The following is a 20,622-nucleotide window of genomic DNA, read 5'->3' as shown; positions in this document are numbered from 1 at the left end:
CCCTCCCAAACAGCACTCTTCCCTCCCCCACCCCACAATTGTCCCCGCCATCTTAAGTACTGGCAGAAAGTCTGCCAGTACTAAAATAAAAGGTATAAAAAAAAAATAATATTTTTTTTTTAAGCATATTTACATATGCTGCTATGTAGGGTCACCCCTTAGCCCCCAACCTCCCTGATCCCCCCAAAATAGCTCCCTAACCCTCCCCCTCTGCCTTATTGGGGCCATCTTGGGTACTGGCAGCTGTCTGCCAGTACCCAGTTTGCAAATAAAAATGTTTTTTTTTTTATGTTTTACTATTTGTTTCTGTAGTGTAGCTTCCCCCCCACAGTCCAATACCCCACCAGCCAAACCGATCACCAAAAAAAACATATTAACCCCTTTGATCCCCACTTCTAACAAAAACATTTTCTGTAGCGTAGTGGTTCCCACCCGCTCCCTCCCCGTGCACGCGCCCGCCCGGCCTCCCCGTGCACGCGCGCGCGTCCGTGCGCGTCCCCCCGGTCGTCCCCGCCCCCGATCCCGCCCCCCTCCGCATCACAAAGGCCATCGATGGCCACCACCCACCTCCCACACCGGCTCCCACCCACCAACGAAGGTAGCCGTTAATGTCCGGTGCAGAGAGGGCCACAGAGTGGCTCTCTCTGCACCGGATGGCTATAAATGGTTATTGCAGGATGCCTCGATATCGAGGCATCACTGCAATAACCGGAAAGCAGCTGGAAGCGAGCAGGATCGCTTCCAGCTGCTTTCCAAACCGAGGACGTGCAGGGTACGTTCTCAGGCATTAACTGCCTTTTTTTTGAGGACGTACCCTGCACGTCCTCGGTCATTAAGGGGTTAAAGTGAAAGACGGTTATTTTATTTCAAATTCATTTTTTTTTTTTTTTTATTATAATTTTTATTGAGGTCAAAGTATTGGCATACATAAAAAAATAATATCAGTGAACAACAGTGCATGGTTATGTTCCTAAAAAAAAAGGACTTATAAAAAGAGAACCATAAAGATTAAGAAAACATATGCAATTAATAATATCTACCATATCAATAGAGCATGATGTGAATAACCTGTAACAAACAGCGACTATTATCTGTAAACTATAACTGTAAATACAAATTTTGGTGCATAGATGACTCTGTAGCCCTGCCTAGTCATATGTCTTCCAAGCATATAGTAACGTAGACTCTATAAATTACACATTGAAAAGGCATATGCAATCAGTAACATCTGCTACATCAAGGAACATAATGCAAACATTTTAAGTAGAAGTTTGTATACAATAAATGATGTCCGCCATTTATATAATAATACGCTCTATGACTGAACATTTACTAGAAAAGGAAGAGAAACATATGCCAATATTCATCTAAGCCTATTATGGGGAGCAGGAGGCCACTCTTGGACCTCATACTTTATAGGGTGATAACATGGACCAAAGGCTATATGGAAGAGAAGAGACCCCTTGTGGGTCTCAGTATAAAGACCTCTTTTGTTTTCTTACTAGAGTTAAACAAATCCCTTTCATGCTAAAATGAGCCACTCATAGGCCCCAACACATTATAATTCTATGTAGAGGGAATATAAGAAACAATCTTACTGAAGTAGGGAAGAAACAAGTGAAGCTGACCAATCATGCTAGGTTGGGTAGATAAATCAAATTCATTTTTAACCTGGGTAAAACATACAAGATGTAGATCCTACATCTTGTATGTTTTACCCAGGTTAATAATGAATTTGAAATAAAATAACCGTCTTTCACTTATCTACATCTTGTATGTTTTATTTTACGCAGGTTAAAAATGAATTTGAAATAAAATAACCGGCTTTCACTTTAAAGCAGCATAGATCACTCTCACACTCTGGCATGATGGCTGGCTCAGACTCTGGGTCCTTTGGAAGTTGGAACTTGGCTGGCTGGCTCAGAGTGACTCTGGGTCCTTTGGAACTTGGCTGGCTGGCCCTGGGACATCACCTGGGTAATGGTAGAGTCTAAGCTGCATTTTGCGCACGTTGTTATTTCCAAACCCCATATAGCCCCAAAAACAGCAACAGGGGCTATAATAATTTAATTATAATTCTGGCTGGCAGTGGCACTGGTGGTCTGGTCCTGATACAGACCCGGTGATGAGTTTGGTAATTTCGGTTGACACTAACCTTATCGTTGCGGGCGCAGCGTGCTAGTCAGTCTGATTCCGCTCTGGCTCTGCTGCTCTGACTTCTTCCTCCCTCCTGACATGCACGCTGGGAGTGGACCATGCTAAATGGTGACGTAAACGCTAGTCTAGCAGCAGGTAACGGTCGGATAGGATTATACTAATACATTATGATAATTAAATCATTACACAGCACGTCTTGACTTCAGAGTAGTAGATAGTTCACTTGAGAGACAGAACGGCTGGGCGCAGGCGCCTGTCAGATTTTTTAGCCTCCCTCTAATGCCGCTGGGAGTGGGAGTGTGACAATCTACTGTCTTGAGATGGTGGGGACTGGGGAGGCTGGGAGCTGAGCATTTTGCGCCCCTCAGAATTATGCGCCCGGGGCAACCGCCCCTGTGCCCCCCCCCACGCTACGCCACTGAGCCTGCACTTTCCTTTGGACACATCAACACAAGGTCGATATGTTCAAAGCAGCAAAGTGCTGGTTGCAAAGTTTGTAGCGGTCATGTTTGTCTCACCCAGCTATCAGCTGTCAAGACAAACATAACTTGAGCTAGTTAGGGTAGGTGTAAATAAACTTAGCACCCATTGCAATATTTGAAGTGTGCCTACACAGAAACTAGTTTCAGTGAGCGCACTGTCTGCGCTGTGTAAGCACACTTCGAATTGCCTCCCCCTAGTGAAATGCCAGTGAGCGACTATGTTGTCAATGCGGGCGGTGACGTTATGCTCACATTGACTTCTTTGTGAGTGACATCGCTGCTCACCAGCATTGCTTGGACACGCCCTTTTTTAACATTACGATGGAACATTGGGCCATCAAGAAAATCAAAGCAGTTTCCTGATGGTCCGTCAATGTTTTGAACATCGGGGCCTTAGTATGAGCATAAAACAATCACTGTGTGTTTCTGCTTCAGTGACCATTTTGAGTATCAGTTTACAGTAATCTATGAGTGTGCCAGCTCCATCATGGCTTAGCAATGCCAATTTAAAGCAATCCCTGAAGAAATAGCTATAGTAAACCTTTACAGTACCTGTTTATAATAATCCCTAAGTGTGCCATCTCACATGCCTGCCTTGGGCTTACCTCCACATATAGCATGTTTCTGTTTTAGAATTATAATGCTTTGTACTAGATGCATAATGTGAGAATATCTTAAATGAGAAGAGAAATGATGCACACATCCTATATTATAAAAGACAAGAGTTTGTCTGAAGCCGTCATGCGCAGTTCAGACAAACTCTTGCAGCTGATCGCACGCGCACCCTTGACCAGCTGTTGATACTTCGCACGCGCGCACTCTCCCACCCACTTAGCATGTTTGTTTCTGACAAAACTGATGTGAGCACTTTGACCCCCCTTGCTGAATGCGCACGCACCCTCGCACCCACTTAGCGTAGCTCACAAAACTGATTTGAGCACTTTCACCGCGCGCAGATGACCCCCCTTGCAGAATGCGCACGCACCCTCGCACTCACTCAGCCGCACGCGCACGCGAACCCTAGCCGTTTACATGACCCACTTAGCCTATCACACAATGCGCACGCGCACGCGAACCCACGCGCACGCAACTAGCCGTTGAAAGCGTCGCGAGGCATAATACATTGCGCATTTCTATTGCACTGGCACTGAGAAAGGTCATTATTTGAAAGCTCCGCAATTAGCAAAAAAAAACCTATCTACATTTACCAAAAAACAAAAAAACTCTTTACTTTAAACATTTGCTCTTTAGTTTAAAAGAATTGGATCTTGAAATTTTAGTTTAAAAAAAAAATTGTTGAAAAAAAAATGCCCTCAGGACTTATGTATGTGCTACATAGCACATATTAAAAACAATTACCTCAGGACTTATGCTCAGGACTTAGGACTTATGTATGTGCTACATAGCACATTGTAAAAAAAATTACCTCAGGATTTATGTATGTGCTACATAGTACATAGTAAAAAAAATGGGGGCAGAGAGCCAAAGAGAAGGGGGGGGGGCAGAGAGCCAAAGAGAAGGGGGGGGGCAGAGAGCCAAAGAGAAGGGGGGGCAGAGAGCCAAAGAGAAGGGGGGGGCAGAGAGCCAAAGAGAAGGGGGGGCAGAGAGCCAAAGAGAAGGGGGGGGGGCAGAGAGCCAAAGAGAAGGGGGAGGGCAGAGAGCCAAAGAGAAGGGGGGGGGGGCAGAGAGCCAAAGAGAAGGGGGGGGGCAGAGAGCCAAAGAGAAGGGGGGGCAGAGAGCCAAAGAGAAGGCGGGGGGGGGGGGGGCAGAGAGCCAAAGAGAAGGCGGGGGGGGGCAGAGAGCCCAAGAGAAGGGGGGGGGCAGAGAGCCAAAGAGAAGGGGGGGCAGAGAGCCAAAGAGAAGGGGGGGGCAGAGAGCCAAAGAGAAGGGGGGGGCAGAGAGCCAAAGAGAAGGGGGGGCAGAGAGCCAAAGAGAAGGGGGGGGCAGAGAGCCAAAGAGAAGGGGGGGGCAGAGAGCCAAAGAGAAGGGGGGGCAGAGAGCCAAAGAGAAGGGGGGGGGCAGAGAGCCAAAGAGAAGGGGGGGCAGAGAGCCAAAGAGAAGGGGGGGGGGGGAGAGAGCCAAAGAGAAGGGGGGGGAGAGAGAGCCAAAGAGAAGGGGGGGAGAGAGAGCCAAAGAGAAGGGGGGGGAGAGAGAGCCAAAGAGAAGGGGGGGGGGGAGAGAGAGCCAAAGAGAAGGGGGGGAAGAGAGCCAAAGAGAAGGGGGAGAGAGCCAAAGAGAGGGGGGGGGAGAGCCAAAGAGGGGGGAGAGAGAGAGCCAAAGAGGAAAAAGAGCCAAAAAGGAGAGAGAGCCAAAGAGGGGGGAGAGAGAGCCAAAGAGGGGGGAGAGAGAGCCATAGAGGGGGGGGGGGGGAGAGAGCCAAAGGGGGGGGAGAGAGCTAAAGGGGGGATAGCCAAAGAGGGGGGAGAGAGAGAGCCAAAGAGGAAAGAGAGCCAAAGAGGAGAGCAAAAGAGGGGAGAGAGACAAAGAGGGGGGAGAGAGAGCCAAAGAGGGGGGGGGCAGAGCCAAAGAGGGGGGGGGGAGAGCCAAAGAGGGGGGGAGAGAGCCAAAGAGGGAAGGAGAGCGCCAAAGAGGGGGGAGAGAACAAAAGAGGGGGGAGAGAGCCAAAGAGGGGAGGGGAGAGCAAAAGAGGGGGGGAGAGAGCCAAAGAGGGTGGGGGAGCCAAAGGGGAGGGGGGAGCCAAAGGGGAGGGGAGAGCCAAAGAGGGGGGAAAGAGAGAGCCAAAGAGGGGGGAGAGAGAGCCAAAGAGGGGGGAGAGAGAGCCAAAGAGGGGGGAGAGAGAGCCAAAGAGGGGGGAGAGAGAGCCAAAGGGGGGGGGGAGCCAAAGAGGGGAGAGATAGAGCCAAAGAGGAGAGAGAGCAAAAGAGGGGAGAGAGCTAAAGAGGGGGGGGAGCCAAAGAGGGGGGGGGAGCCAAAGAGGGGGGGGAGAGCCAAAGGGGGGGGGGGGAGAGCCAAAGAGGGGGGAGAGAGAGCAAAAGAAAGGATGGAGAGAGCCAAAGAGGGGAGAGAGAGAGCAAAAGAGGGGAGAGAGAGCAAAAGAGGGGAGAGAGAGAACAAAGGAGAGGGGGGAGAGAAAGCAAAAGAGAGGGGGGAAAGAAAGCAAAAGAGAGGGGGGAAGAGAGAGCAAAAGAAAGGGGGGAGAGAGCAAGGGGTGGGACCGCTGTTCTGAAAAAAATGGCCCGTGTACACGGGCTTTAGTACTAGTTAAACCTATAAACCAGATAATGTAGATTCTTATTATCATGCAGGTGAGTCTCTGTCCATTAACATATCACCTGGGAAGTAACTAAAATAGTATGTACCTTCCAAAGTTGCATTACTCATGGTTCATTATTAACCCCTTAATGACCGGACCATTTTTCAATTTTCTTACCCTTAATGACAATGGCTATTTTTACATTTCTGCGGTGTTTGTGTTTAGCTGTAATTTCCCTCTTACTCATTTACTGTACCCACACATATTATATACCGTTTTTCTCGCCATTAAATGGACTTTCTAAGGATACCATTATTTTCATCATATCTTATAATTTCCTATAAAAAAAATATAAAATATGAGGAAAAAATTGAAAAAAAACACACTTTTTCTAACTTTGACCCCCAAAATCGGTTACACATCTGCAATCACCAAAAAACACCTATGCTAAATAGTTTCTAAATTTTGTCCTGAGTTTAGAAATACCCAATGTTTACATGTTCTTTACTTTTTTTGCAAGTTATAGGGCCATAAATACAAGTAGCACTTTGCTATTTCCAAACAACTTTTTTTCAAAATTAGCGCTAGTTACATTGGAACCCTGATATCTGTCAGGAATACCTGAATATCCCTTGACATGTATATATTTTTTTTTAGAAGATAACCCAAAGTATTGATCTAGGCCCATTTTGGTATATTTCATGCCACCATTTCACCGCCAAATGTCATCAAATAAAAAAAAAAGTTCACTTTTTCACAAATTTTGTCACAAACTTTAGGTTTCCCACTGAAATTATTTACAAACAGCTTCTGCAATTAAGGCACAAATGGTTGTAAATGCTTCTTTGGGATCCCCTTTGTTCAGAAATAGCAGACTTATATGGCTTTGGCATTGCTTTTTGGTAATTAGAAGGCCACTAAATGCTGCTGCGCACCACACGTAAATTATGCCCAGCAGTGAAGGGGTTAATTAGGTAGGTTGTAGGGAGCTTGCAGGGTTAATTTTAGCTTTAGGGTAGAGATCAGCCTCCCACCTGACACATCCCACCCCCTGATCCCTCCCAAACAGTTCTCTTCCCTCCCCCACCCCACAATTGTCCCCGCCATCTTAAGTACTGGCAGAAAGTCTGCCAGTACTAAATAAAAGGAGTTTTTCTTTTTTTTAATAAAAAAAAATAAAATGTTTTAGCTGTGATGGACCCCTGCCTTAGCCCCAACCTCCATGATCCCCCCCCCAGCTCTCTAACCCTCTCACCTACCTAATTGCCGCCATCTTGGGTACTGGCAGCTGTCTGCCAGTACCCAATTTGCCCCAAAAACAAGTGTTTTTTTTATCTTTTTTGCAAGTTTTCTGTAGTGTAGCAGCCCCCCACAATACCCCAACCCCCTCCCCCTCCCAGATCCTTATATATTTAATTTTTTTAATTCTATTTTCCCCCCTCTTCCCTTCTCATTGGTGTCAGTGGCCAGCTAATCGCGCGCGCGCGCCCCCGCGCGCCCCCCCGCGCGCGCACACGCGCCCCCGCATGCTCCCGGCACCCGGCGTGCACATAGCACTTACAGGAACCGGATGCCGGGTAGCGATGGGCCGCCCACCCGCCTCCCTGATATGCTCCCACCCACCAACGAACCGGCACCATCGCTACCGGTGCAGAGAGGGCCACAGAGTGGCTCTCTCTGCATCGGAGTCTTCTGAAAAGGTATTGCAGGATGCCTCCATATGGAGGCATCACTGCAATACCCTGAGAGCTGCTGGAAGCGATTGCGATCGCTTCCAGCACTCTCTTAGACAACTGATGTACCAGGTACGTCTATTGTCATTAACTGGTTGTTAATGCATGACGTACCTGGTACGTCAGTTGTCATTAAGGGGTTAATTTGGACAAAGTCATAGCTCTTACATAAAAGTAGATTTATATCTCAACTTGTACACCATGGTGAAGAATAGGCCACTATCATTATGAGGATGAGAACAGCAACAGAAATATTTCATAAATAATACTCTGATATTTAATCAAGTAATATTCCAGTAAAAAAGAAAGGAAAGCTCTAAAAATTGCTTTAATCGCATGATAGATTAGGAGGATACTAAAGTAAACTAGATAGAGCAAGCAGAAAAGTATCTTTTTTTTTCTCTTCTTTTTTTTTTTAATTGAAATTCAATATATACTTAAAGGCAAAAAATAAATAAATAAAAATGTTACAAAGGTAGAACATCACTAATGTACATACAATAAGTCACCAACAATTATTTCAAGTAAACCTTATTTTATTGTAATACTAGTCCTAAAGCCCGTTCACACGGGCCATTTTTTGCAGTACAGCGGTCGCACCCCTTGCTCTCTCTGTCCCCCTCTCTTTTGTGCTCTCTCCCCCTCTCTTTTGTGCTCTCTCCCCCTCTCTTTTGTGCTCTATCCCCTCTCTTTTGTGCTCTCTCTCGCCCCTCTCTTTTGCTCTCTCTCCCCCAGTGGCGTCACTATGGGCCGCACCTGGGTGACACCCTCCAGGGGGTGACACCACAATTTTTTTTTTTTTTTTTTAATTTTATTGAAATTCAAAGAAATACAATGTAGAGATGCATAGATTTTTTTTATTAGAGGGGCGGGCATTTGTGAACATTAGTGAGACTGGGAAAGTTGTAGACACTTAATTTATTTGCCCCTCGAGCCAGCGCTGCAATTTCAACAAATAGTTTTCCTGGCTGCTTTTGCTTGTTTGTACTTTGCTCATCCCCTGCCCAATTTCACTATGAATGTTGTGGGCGTGCCGTGGGGCTTGCAAAGTTGCGCTGCTAGCCTAAACCTGCCTGCCTATCTGTGCTCACTGCTCAGTGACGTGTGGAACAGTGGAGTCACTCACTGCTGTGCTGTCTCTCTAAACAGGAACTAGGAAATCGTGAGGGGGATGCCTGGCACCTAAACGCATGACTGTCTGACACTGTCTCTAAAGTGAAGGAGCCACATATGACGCCCACCAGACCGTTACGGTTACGGTACACTAAGTGCACACTCAAGAGGTAGGAGGGGAGGGTAGGCGGGCGGAGGCAGAGTGCAGAGGTGATTGGCCATAAGAAGTGGTAGGCACGCAATCCGGGGATGTGCACTGACCGACTTGGAACAGAGTCAGAGAGCAGAATTTTCATTGTTTGTGCGCCTAAACCTTTTCTTCAGTGATTTATTTTAGAGTGCTCTGTTTATCTTTCATTTGATGCTCTGCTGAGCCAGGGAGCAGCTCTAGGCATGAGCTTTATAATTAATGCAGTGCACTTTACATATTTTGTATGTGTGTGTGTTTGAGTTTTTGTGTGTGCGTGTCTGAGTTTTTGTGTGTGTGTGTGTGTGTGTGTGTCTCAGTGTTTTTGTGAGTGTGTGTCTCAGTGTTTTTGTGTGTGTGTTTTTGTGTGTGTTTCCGAGTGTTTGTGTATGCATCTGAGTGTGTTTTTAAGTGTGTCTGAGTGTTTGTATGTGTGTGTGCCTGTGTTTTTGTGTGTGTCTGCTTTCTGCGGGGGGTGACGCCATAACTTACCACACCGGGTGACACCAACCCTAGTGACGCCACTGCTCTCCCCCTCTCTTTTGCGCTCTCTCCCCCTCTCTTTTGTGCTCTCTCTCGCTCCACCTCTCTTTTGCTTTCTCTCTCCCCCTCTCTTTTGCTTTCTCTCCCCCCTCTCTTTTGCTCTCTCTCCCCCTCTCTTTTACACTCTCTCTCCCCCTCTCTTTTGCATTCTCTCTCTCTCTTTTGTGCTCTCTCTCTCCCCCCCTCTTTTGTGCGCTCTCTCTCCCCCTCTCTTTTGCGCTTTTTCTCTCCCCTCTCTTTTGCGCTCTCTCTCCCCCTCTCTTTTGTGCTCTCTCTCTCCCCCTCTCTTTTGTGCTCTCTCTCTCCCCCCTCTCTTTTGCGCTCTCTCTCCCCCCTATATTTTGCGCTGTCTCTCGCTCCTATTTTTTTGCTCTCTCTCTCTCTCCATCCCTTTCTTTTGCTCTTTCTCTCCATCCCTCTCTTTTGCTCTCTCTCTTCTCCCTCTCTTTTGCTCTCTCTCTCCCCCTCTCTCCCCCCTCTCTTTTGATCTGTCTCTCTCCCCTCTCTTTTGCTCTCTCTCTCCATCCCTCTCTTTTGCTCTCTCTCCCTCTCTCTATTGCTCTCTCTCCCCCTCTCTTTTGCTCTCTCTTCCCCCTCTCTTTTTCTCTTTCTCCCCCCTCTCTATGGCTCTATCTCCACCCTCTCTATTGCTCTCTCTCCCTCCTCTCTTTTTCTTTCACTTCACTCTATTTTGCTCTTTCCTCTCTCTTTTGCTCTTTCCACTCTATTTTGCTCTCTCTCCCCACTCTATTTTGCTCTCTCTCTCCCCCCTCTCTTCTGCTCTTCCCCCTCTCTTTAGCTCTGTCCTATCTCTTTTTGTCTCTCCCCCTCCCCTCTCTTTCTATTTCTCTCCCCTCACCCTGCCACGCCCCGCCAGCCCCTGATACGCCCAACTACACCCTGACCACGCCCCCCAACTACGCCCAGCCATGCCCACACTCCCGCCCGGTCATGCCCACTTTCGCCGCAAACAGCATGTCAGTCAAGGCCAGGTGTGTTTGCCCTCTCAACTGCGCATGACAGCTTCGGACAAACACACTTGGCCTTTTATATTATAGGATATGTGGCTGCACTCTGAACATACAGGGAGTGCAGAATTATTAGGCAAATGAGTATTTTGACCACATCATCCTCTTTATGCATGTTGTCTTACTCCAAGCTGTATAGGCTCGAAAGCCTACTACCAATTAAGCATATTAGGTGATGTGCATCTCTGTAATGAGAAGGGGTGTGGTCTAATGACATCAACACCCTATATCAGGTGTGCATAATTATTAGGCAACTTCCTTTCCTTTGGCAAAATGGGTCAAAAGAAGGACTTGACAGGCTCAGAAAAGTCAAAAATAGTGAGATATCTTCCAGAGGGATGCAGCACTCTTAAAATTGCAAAGCTTCTGAAGCGTGATCATCGAACAATCAAGCGTTTCATTCAAAATTGTCAACAGGGTCGCAAGAAGCGTGTGGAAAAACCAAGGCGCAAAATAACTGCCCATGAACTGAGAAAAGTCAAGCGTGCAGCTGCCAAGATGCCACTTGCCACCAGTTTGGCCATATTTCAGAGCTGCAACATCACTGGAGTGCCCAAAAGCACAAGGTGTGCAATACTCAGAGACATGGCCAAGGTAAGAAAGGCTGAAAGACGACCACCACTGAACAAGACACACAAGCTGAAACATCAAGACTGGGCCAAGAAATATCTCAAGACTGATTTTTCTAAGGTTTTATGGACTGATGAAATGAGAGTGAGTCTTGATAGGCCAGGTGGATGGGCCCGTGGCTGGATTGGTAAAGGGCAGAGAGCTCCAGTCCGACTCAGACGCCAGCAAGGTGGAGGTGGAGTACTGGTTTGGGCTGGTATCATCAAAGATGAGCTTGTGGGGCCTTTTCGGGTTGAGGATGGAGTCAAGCTCAGCTCCCAGTCCTACTGCCAGTTTCTTGAAGACACCTTCTTCAAGCAGTGGTACAGGAAGAAGTCTGCATCCTTCAAGAAATACATGATTTTCATGCAGGAAAATGCTCCATCACACGCGTCCAAGTACTCCACAGCGTGGCTGGCAAGATAGGGTATAAAAGAAGAAAATCTAATGACATGGCCTCCTTGTTCACCTGATCTGAACCCCATTGAGAACCTGTGGTCCATCATCAAATGTGAGATTTACAAGGAGGGAAAACAGTACACCTCTCTGAACAGTGTCTGGGAGGCTATGGTTGCTGCTGCACGCAATGTTGATGGTGAACAGATCAAAAGACTGACAGAATCCATGGATGGCAGGCTTTTGAGTGTCCTTGCAAAGAAAGGTGGCTATATTGGTCACTGATTTGTTTTTGTTTTGTTTTTGAATGTCAGAAATGTATATTTGTGAATGTTGAGATGTTATATTGGTTTCACTGGTAAAAATAAATAATTGAAATGGGTATATATTTGTTTTTTGTTAAGTTGCCTAATAATTATGCAGAGTAATAGTCACCTGCACACACAGATATCCCCCTAAAATAGCTATAACTAAAAACAAACTAAAAACTACTTCCAAAACTATTCAGCTTTGATATTAATGAGTTTTTTGGGTTCATTGAGAACATGGTTGTTGTTCAATAATAAAATTAATCCTCAAAAATACAACTTGCCTAATAATTCTGCACTCCCTGTAGATAAGCACTCTAGTTGACCAGAATATGATAGGATACATTACTTCTATGTGCAATAGTGCAATATATCACTTGCAATGGTTACTAGGCTTTTCGTACTATTTGGAAAGCTGCCATAAAAATAATCTCCGCTAAGGAGAATAAGGTCCCTCTTGGACCTTACTAAATACAGGAAACAATGACAAAGGACGAGGTTATAATATAAAGAAGCCCCTTTTGGACCTCTAGGATTTTGAGTAGTAAATGATAAATCAAATGCTAAAAAATTTAGGAGATATCTAAAGTGTATATATATTTATTTAAACAGAGCTCTCTAACTTAAGTGAATAATGTGTATGGTCAAAAACAAGAAAGTGGATACCATGTACAGTAAGTCCGTATACTAATAATTAGCAGATTATTTATATTGACCACAGAGGTTCTAGTTTTTGTGACCTGACATGCCCCCCCCAGCAAAATGATCTTAAAACCATGTCAGCTAAATAGACACAGAACCACAAATTTTAATGAGGAGTATTGCAGCTTTCCAATAAGGCGGTGTCATATCCATCTTTGTATTGGTGAGTATGAGATGAGCTACCGCACTACATGCTCTCTCGTTCCTCATGTGTAAGGCGATCACTGCTGGGAAGGTGATCAGCTGATAGCGATCTCTACATGTGCCCCTCATATGAGGAGGAGTGTTAAGTTGCTATTGTCTTTTAGACCCCCTTAACATTCTAAAAATTACCCAGTAAATGGGTTATTGTAAATCATATGGTTATCAACCGCTACCTACTGGGGCATGAGACCATTCATTTGAAGTTGGGTAATCCTGTCTTTCATATCACATGTTTTTTGTGCTTGGTATATGCTGTCTTTATGGGCTAAAGGATCTCCCCATACACAAATGTCAGACTTAAAGTCACGTGAACATTATTCAATACTACACCCCTTAAACCTCATTTTAAGTCATACAAATTATAAAGTAATACACTTTTCCTTTACAACTTGCTTCTTCATTGCTAGTGTGTCCTTTTTTACTTGCTTTTCTTACTTGTTGTGACCTGGATTAAAAAACATTACTTCCTGTGCCTTTGACATTAGGAACAGATCAGACCAACATATAGAGCTTGTGGCCCTGAAGCCTGAAAGGACAATGACAGCAACATCGATTTAATCCAATGTAATCTATCACCAAACTGCATGATTTACCCACCCTTCATGCAGCTCATAAACATTGGCCCTGCAGCTTGTAATCAGCATAGTCCCCTGCAGAAGAAGTAATCTGTGTTAAAATTCCACTCTGTGCTGCTGTCCTGAGCACTCTCAAGCAAATACTGAGCTGTGCAATAATTTATTTTATGTTTGAATATTTTTTATTACTTTGAAATAATAAACATTTACAGAAATACCTTTCCCTTCATTGGCCTCCATCGTCATGGGTTCCAAAGAGTAGGTTTACAATATAACATCTCTATATGACAAATGAATCAGATAATACACTTTATAACAACCTATTAGTTTCTATTGATATTTGGATAGCCAAATCAAATCAACAGTTAAAGAGCAATTACAAAGTCCTGAGATCACTTAGTTCTGGTGATATTTAGTCCATAAATCTTCATTAATATCATGCAATCTCTCCTAAGAGATAGTTCAGTCGTAATGTCTAGCTCTATATTTATCTTGTGTTAAGATATACCAAAACTTTCACTGCATCCAGGGTTAAGTACTCTGTCTCTATATATCCTAAGTTAGAGAGTACAACATTGAGAGAAGGTAAGGTTAAGTAAAATGGGATAAGGGAGGGTAATAATGGTGGGGAAGGGGAGTGACGACACATCGTATTTTAGTTTGTGTTGTATGTACATCAATAGGTGAAGGTTTTTATATCTGTATTGACCACCTATAGGCTATATCTCCCAACAGTCCTATATGTCTAAAACGCATTTACTTATCCAGTAGTACCATACTGCTTGGACTATTTCCTTATTATCTAGAGTATTCGATGCCAACTCATACATAGTGTATGTATATTGAATTTTATTGTATATCTTTGTCCAGGTTGGGCTCCCAGTTTTCCAATGTCTGGCTATTCATGTCCTCGTGACTGTGCACAGTATCCTAATAAATGTGTTAATATGTTTATTAAATATATTAATATGTTCATGTAAGAGAGCCTGCTGGATTGTGAGATCAATAGTTTCATCCAGGATTAGACTAAGAAAAGAAGATAGTTGTCTCCATATCCCTGTGATTTCCCTACAATCCCACAACATATGCCTGTATGTTCCTATTTCTCCAAACCCCCTGTAGCAAAACACACTTCCCTGCACATGCATATGAGCCGTTCTCGTGGGCGTTAGGTATCAGTGGTAGATGGTCTTAGTAACATTTTCCTTAAGGTCTACACTTATAAGCCCTCTTTCTGCATTTTGAAATATTGTTTCCCACTCTTTAACGTCTTTACAGATAAGTAGTTCCCTTTCCCATGCCAACATAGTGGAGGTTTTTGTAGTAATCTGTGAAGTCTGTATGGCTACATACAGGATAGAAATGGTATGTTTGTTACGATCCTCTGATTTACAGAAGATTTCTATTGGTGTAATGTTGCTTTCTCTCGGGTTTCTCAGATATGATTGGATAGCCGAGTTTATCTGTAAGTATATGTACCAGTGTAGTTTCAAGGGGTTCAACTTTGTCTGAAGTTGATTAAATGAAAGTGTAGTTCCACCCTCCATGTAGTCTGCTGCCACTCTATATAAACCCTTATTTTCCCATTTCTTAAGCTGAGCCCAGAGTTCACTAGGTAAGATATATCTTATCGGGATGTATAAGGAATACTGTGGCATAAGGTTGTATTTAGTACTTGCTGTCTTCCAAGTGGTTACTGTAAGGTTTGTAGTATAAGGTCTAGATGTCTCTTTATTCAGGGAGTGCAGAATTATTAGGCAAATGAGTATTTTGACCACGTCATCCTCTTTATGCATGTTGTCTTACTCCAAGCTGTATAGGCTCGAAAGCCTACTACCAATTAAGCATATTAGGTGATGTGCATCTCTGTAATGAGAAGGGGTGTGGTCTAATGACATCAACACCCTATATCAGGTGTGCATAATTATTAGGCAACTTCCTTTCCTTTGGCAAAATGAGTCAAAAGAAGGACTTGACAGGCTCAGAAAAGTCAAAAATAGTGAGATATCTTGCAGAGGGATGCAGCACTCTTAAAATGGCAAAGCTTCTGAAGCGTGATCATCGAACAATCAAGCGTTTCATTCAAAATAGTCAACAGGGTCGCAAGAAGTGTGTGGAAAAACCAAGGCGCAAAATAACTGCCCATGAACTGAGAAAAGTCAAGCGTGCAGCTGCCAAGATGCCACTTGCCACCAGTTTGGCCATATTTCAGAGCTGCAACATCACTGGAGTGCCCAAAAGCACAAGGTGTGCAATACTCAGAGACATGGCCAAGGTAAGAATGGCTGAAAGACGACCACCACTGAACAAGACACACAAGCTGAAACATCAAGACTGGGCCAAGAAATATCTCAAGACTGATTTTTCTAAGGTTTTATGGACTGATGAAATGAGAGTGAGTCTTGATGGGCCAGATGGATGGGCCCGTGGCTGGATTGGTAAAGGGCAGAGAGCTCCAGTCCGACTCAGACGCCAGCAAGGTGGAGGTGGAGTACTGGTTTGGGCTGGTATCATCAAAGATGAGCTAGTGGGGCCTTTTCGGGTTGAGGATGGAGTCAAGCTCAACTCCCAGTCCTACTGCCAGTTTCTGGAAGACACCTTCTTCAAGCAGTGGTACAGGAACAAGTCTGCATCCTTCAAGAAAAACATGATTTTCATGCAGGACAATGCTCCATCACACGCGTCCAAGTACTCCACAGCGTGGCTGGCAAGAAAGGGTATAAAAGAAGAAAATCTAATGACATGGCCTCCTTGTTCACCTGATCTGAACCCCATTGAGAACCTGTGGTCCATCATCAAATGTGAGATTTACAAGGAGGTGAAACAGTACACCTCTCTGAACAGTGTCTGGGAGGCTGTGGTTGCTGCTGCACGCAATGTTGATGGTGAACAGATCAAAAGACTGACAGAATCCATGGATGGCAGGCTTTTGAGTGTCCTTGCAAAGAAAGGTGGCTATATTGGTCACTGATTTGTTTTTGTTTTGTTTTTGAATGTCAGAAATGTATATTTGTGAATGTTGAGATGTTATATTGGTTTCACTGGTAAAAATAAATAATTGAAATGGGTATATATTTGTTTTTTGTTAAGTTGCCTAATAATTATGCACAGTAATAGTCACCTGCACACACAGATATCCCCCTAAAATAGCTATAACTAAAAACAAACTAAAAACTACTTCCAAAACTATTCAGCTTTGATATTAATTAGTTTTTTGGGTTCATTGAGAACATGGTTGTTGTTCAATAATAAAATTAATCCTCAAAAATACAACTTGTCTAATAATTCTGCACTCCCTGTTGACTTGAGTTCTCTCGGGGTCCCAAATAATTGAGTCAGTCTCACCCCACCCACCTAAGGTTGCTTCTAGGGTAGGCCATATAATCTCTTTGTGTCTCTTCAGGAATAAGGTGTCTTGTGCCAATCTGGCAGAATTATAATAGTCTATTAAGCTAGGAGCCCCAATACCTCCAAGTTTCTTATGTCTATTTAAGACTGATTTCGCTATTCTATTCGTTTTATTACCCCTAATGAATATTAGTATCTCTTTTTGTAGTGTATCTAAATCTGTTTTTACAATTTTAATAGGCAGGGTTCTAAATAGATATAATATCCTTGGTAAGGCATTCATCTTCACCGCAACCACTCTACCTAGCCATGAGAAATTAAATATTTTCCATTTCGATAAGTCCTTTCTGATTTGTTTAAACAGTGGGATATAATTTACTTTATACAATTGCGTGGGGCAAGTTGGGAGATGAATTCCCAGGTATTTTAGGGAATGTTTCATCCATTTAAAGTTAAAGTTTGTTTCCAGTAACGTCTGAGTCTGTCGGGGAATCGCAATGGGGAGAGCTTCGCACTTTTCTGCATTTATTTTAAATCCCGAAATGATAGAAAAGGTTTTTAGTGTTTGGTAAAGATTGGGTAGTGATATTAGTGGGTTCGTCAAAGTCAATAGTATATCGTCTGCAAACAGGGCTAATTTATATTCCGTCTTAACTGTCTTGACTCCTGTTATATCTACTTGCGAGCAAATTTTGGAGGCTAGAGGCTCTATACACAGAGCGAAGAGTAACGGAGACAGAGGACACCTCTGTCTGGTCCCGTTGCGGATTGGGAAGGATTGAGATTTGTATCCCACTGATGAGATCTTTGCTCCCGTAACAGAATAAATAGCTTTTAATGCTTTCATAACTGCCCCTTCAAATCCCATCTTATGTAATACCAAGAACATATAATCCCAATCAATTCTATCAAACGCCTTCTCCGCGTCCAGAGATAGGAGCAGAGAAGGTGTTTGTGTTTCTTTCAGGGTCTGAATCAAATTGGTAACTCTACGTATATTATCTGGGGCTTCCCTACCTTTAACAAAACCTACCTGATCCAGGTGGACCAGGTGAGTTATAATGTGCTTGAGTTGGTTCGCTATTATCTTTGTGAAGATCTCAAGATCTTGGTTGATTAGGGATATTGGTCGATAATGCTGGCATTTTTTTGTGGTCCCTCTCTGGTTTGGGAATTACTACTATTTTTGCGACTAGGAGTTCAGGTGGAATAACCACCACTTCCATGACAAAATTACAAAACTTAACAAGATGCAGGATTAATGTTGCTTTAAAGAGCTTATAGTATTTGCTCGGAAAACCATCCGGTCCCGCTGCCTTTCCTGGCTTAAGATCTTTGATAGCCCCTAGCACTTCCATAGTGGATATGGGTGCATTCAATGTTTCCCTCTGTTCTTTAGATATAGTTTGCAGTAAGTTATGAGTTAAAAAAAGTTGAAGTGAGTGTCTCTGTCTCCGTATTATGTAAAACCTTCCTCCCGTCATATAGGTCACCATAATATGTTGCGAAAGTGTCTACTATTTCCTGTGGGTTTGAGACCACAGTGTTGTTTGATGTTTCAATCGAAGAGATCACTGAGGCTTTACAACGTTCCCGGATTTTATGTGCCATGTATCTGTCTGGCTTTTTTGCGAATATGAAGTATTGTGCCTGCTGTTTCCGAATGGCTCTAGTGGCTTGCGAATGTAGGAGTGTAGCTAATGCAGTTTTTTTAGAGTGGAGAGTCTTTTGAGTGGCTTTTGTCTTAGTATGTTTGTGTCATCTTTCTAATTCTTCAATTTCTATGTGAAGTTGTTTTAGTTGTTGCCTATATTTCCTGATCTGCAATGTTTTTTCTTTGATAAGTATCCCCCTTAAGACCACTTTATGAGCCGCCCATGTGATCCCTGGGTTAGTTACAGTGTCCGTATTTATTTGCCAATATTCAGTTAATAGTTTAAGTATATTGTCATGTGTTTGGGGGTTTCTGATATATGACTTGTCAAAGGTCCACGTTTTACTTCTGTTTGGATCCCACAATCCCTTCACCTGTAAGGTGATGATCGAGTGATCAGACCATACACAAGCATGAATCTGAGAGCTTTTTAATAGCGGTTGTAGTATCTGACTTACATATATGTAGTCTAATCTAATGTAGGATTTAAATGCGCTGCCAAATAGAACGTAGTATCGTTGGTCAAGCCATATAATGTAGTCCATGTTTCTATCAGGGAATGAGGCAACAGACTTTTTTTTATTGATTTTATGATGCGGTTGTGTCTAAGTTGCTTATTAGTTAGGGGTTTAGTATCAGTTGAGCTAATAGGCCTCATGGTAATATTGAAATCCCCTGCCAAAAATATTTTGGTATGGGACCATTGTGTGAGCAAGTGTGAGATATGTTGGAAAAAGCTGTGTTGATTCTCATTTGGCGCGTAGACATTGCACAGGGTGATTTCCGAGTCTAAGGTTCGCCCTTTTACTATTATGTATCTCCCCTCAGTGTCTTCAATTATGTCCTCCTGCGTAAAATTAAGCGAAGAGTGTATGAGAATGGATGTGCCCCTTTTTTTGGATGATGCTGTCGAATGGTAATGGTTGTTGAAGTATTTTGCCCAATATTTTGGAATACTGTCTTTAATCAAGTGAGTTTCCTGGAGAAATAAGATGTTAGCATGCAAGGAGGTGTATTGTGCCATCTCCATTCACCTTTTTACGTCAGTATTTAATCCCCTTACATTGTGGAATAAGATCTTTAGTTTAGGGATCATGTCAATGTGTCTACGCTAGTATAGTGCAAAAGGAGTTTTGTTACCTGTGGGTCGCTGGACTGGAAACCTAGTGGTATAGATTGTAGACAATCAGGAGTACAGTTGGTGGGCTGTATTGTGTCGTCACTGGGAAGGGGAAGGGAACTAGAGAGAGAATACATTGTTAATAACATAAAAAACAGCAATTCAAGTTCCTCAACAATAGGACCTCTAGAAGGTAAACTATAATATCTCAGAAGAATAAACAAGAAAACATGTTATACTGGGGGAAGCTATATTCCCACAACATCATATACCTTTTGCAATTATAACTTAGTAGGAGTCCCTGAGAATAAGCAACAATCAGGGTTTTTTTGCGATAGGTTGGGAATCAAAGAACCTTATCTTCAGATACTGTGAAGTCGAACTGGAGTTATCACCGTCTATTGTTCCTTCAACCACCCCAGAATGCCGTTCAGGCTCCAAGAGAAATGCAATCCACATATTTGTAGTTTGAGATGAATGTGGTATCTTCTAGGAAATTTTCCCTCTTGTTTCTTTTATTTTTTGTTTCTTGTGATTGATTGTCTGCCATTTAGAAGGATCTGGATGTCTGTCTGGGTCTTTGCTCTTCACTGGGTTTGATGTCGTTATTGGATTGATAGGTGCTTCTAAAGCTAAAATCTTACACATCTCTGGTATATCCTCTGGATCTTTGAGTATAATTGTTTTACAGTCTTTTGTGATATGTAAAGCAAATGGGAACCCCCATCTGTACGGAATCTGATGTTTTCTAAGTAGAGTGGTGAGAGGACGTAGGGCTCCCCTCCTCTGCAGTGTCCCGACGCTGAGATGTTGGTAAAACTGTATCACATTGCCTTGGTATTTAAACGTTGGCTGTTTTCTTGCCGCCTGTAGGATTTTTTCTTTGTCCGGGAAAAAAGTTAGCTTGATTATAATGTCTCTCGGGGGTAGACCTGGTTTACGTTTGGCCTTTAGCGCTCTGTGTGCTCTCTCTATATGAAAAATGTAATCAGCTGGAGAATTTGGATTTTGAGTGAAGAGTTGGGTGAGATAGGCTGAAATGTCTGCAGGAACTACTTCCTCTGGAACTCCTTTGAGACGGATATTGTTTCTCCTGCTCCTATTCTGCAAATCTTCCATTTTATCTTGAAATTCTTCAAGTTTTTGTTGTTGTGTAGACATGGTTTGGGACATTTCATCCATTTGATCCACCATAGAGTCTTTTTGGTCTTCTAGTGTCTCAATCCTATTACCCATATCCATTAAATCA

Source organism: Bombina bombina, chromosome 3 (assembly GCF_027579735.1).
Source record: "Bombina bombina isolate aBomBom1 chromosome 3, aBomBom1.pri, whole genome shotgun sequence".
NCBI classification, from domain to species: Eukaryota; Metazoa; Chordata; class Amphibia; order Anura; family Bombinatoridae; genus Bombina; species Bombina bombina.
Note: the sequence above shows the minus strand (reverse complement) of the source record.